This window comes from Bison bison, unplaced genomic scaffold (genome assembly GCF_000754665.1).
Source record: "Bison bison bison isolate TAMUID 2011002044 unplaced genomic scaffold, Bison_UMD1.0 scf7180017864482, whole genome shotgun sequence".
Classification (NCBI taxonomy): Eukaryota; Metazoa; Chordata; class Mammalia; order Artiodactyla; family Bovidae; genus Bison; species Bison bison.
This window is the reverse complement of record NW_011495042.1, coordinates 5,908,471-5,909,947: the sequence shown is the minus strand read 5'-3', so window position 1 is coordinate 5,909,947 and position 1,477 is coordinate 5,908,471. Positions and strand designations below refer to the sequence as shown.

At 63.4% G+C, this 1,477-nt stretch overlaps 1 protein-coding gene across 1 annotated transcript in view; it reads left to right on the top strand.

Moving 5' to 3' along the window:
• FGD5 (FYVE, RhoGEF and PH domain containing 5) overlaps positions 1 to 1,477 on the top strand; it is a 119,739-nt gene that overhangs the window by 56,014 nt on the left and 62,248 nt on the right. The window lies entirely within an intron of this gene.

Sequence of the window (1,477 nt, the reverse complement as noted above, 5' to 3'; positions counted from 1 at the left end):
GAAGGGGGGGTGGGGGGATGGGCGGGGCTGGGAGAAAGTGAACCGGAAAGTGAAGTCGCTCGGTCATGTCCGACTCTCTGCGACCCCGTGGACTGCAGCCCGCCAGGCTCCTCTGTCCATGGGATTCTCCAGCCAAGAATACAGGAGTGGGTTGCCATTCCCTTCTCCAGGGGATCTTCCCAACCCAGGGATTGAACCCAGGTCTCCCATATTGCAGGCAGATGCTTTACCATCTGAGCCACCAGGCAAGCTCTGGAGGTGGACGGTGAGGCGAGGCCCAGGTCACAGTCGAGGCCTGGACCTTGTTATTGGGCATCAGGCCTTGTTCATGGTGGTGGTTACATCTGCTCGCCATCCGGTGCTGGGGTGAGCCCACGCCTCTCGCCATTCCCGACCCAATCTCCCTCCTTTCACGCACTTCCAGGACACACGGGCTGTTTTCCCGTGTTCAGGTTTGCAGAAACTGTCAGAGCCGCAGAACTTGACTGTGGCCGCACCGCTGTTAGTGGTGTCCTCCAGGCGACCTCACGAGGGGCTGGGCCCCGCAGTTTAGACCAGGCTGACACCCACCGCCGGGCCACCTGGGACCAGCCTGGGGTCTCCCCTCACCTCCTGGGCGCCCTCCCATCTGCCGGGGAGAAGGGGCCCGAACGCCAGAGGAGCAGGCTCCTCCCTCGGCACCTGTTCCTCTCCATCCCCCACCCCGGGCATGTGTCTTCCCCTCCCAGCCCAGGTGAGGTGGTCCACTCTGACCACAGGCTCTTCCTCTGGGAGCGCCGGCCCGGGTGCCTGGCGCTCACCAAGCAGTTGACACATGGGCATGAGTTTTGTTTTATCTGGTGCATTTGGTTTCTTTTGAAAGTTCACTCGCCTGTCTGCCTGGTGCTGTGAGGATGCTCAAGGCTTAGGGCCGGGGTCAGGGGCTTCCCCACCCGCTCGGCTCGGCCACGGTCCCTTCCCCCTCCCTCCTCTCCCTGCTCCTCACGCTCTGGGCAGCGAGCTGTGCGCGGGGCACCCAGTGCTCCCAAGTCTGCTCTCTCTTTCGTTCCTTACGACAGCGCTGAAGCCGGTGGCACTTTCCCTGTTCCGCAGCCCAGGACACAGAGGCTCAGAAAGGTTAAGTCACTTGCCCAAGGCCACACTGCACGCGATTGAAGGGGCTGGAAACAGCGCTGACTCCAAACCCGGGCTTGTCTGTCTGTTTCTCTGCTGCGATCCTGGTGGCCTCCTCTTGCCTCTCCGCTTCCTCCCCTCCCTCCAGGAGGAGCTCTTGGCTTGGGAGGAGTGGGCGTGTGGGGAAGGGAGGTGAGCTCTGACTCTGGCCCTTCTGGGCGTCGCTGGGGTCGGGGATCCTGAGAGCAGAGCGCCCTCGCTGTCCTCGGGGGTCGGCCCTCACTCTGACGCTGGGCCTGGGGCTGGGTCCCCGCAGAGCTGAGGGACTGAGAAAACAGTGGGGCCCCCCACGTGCAGCTCTGTG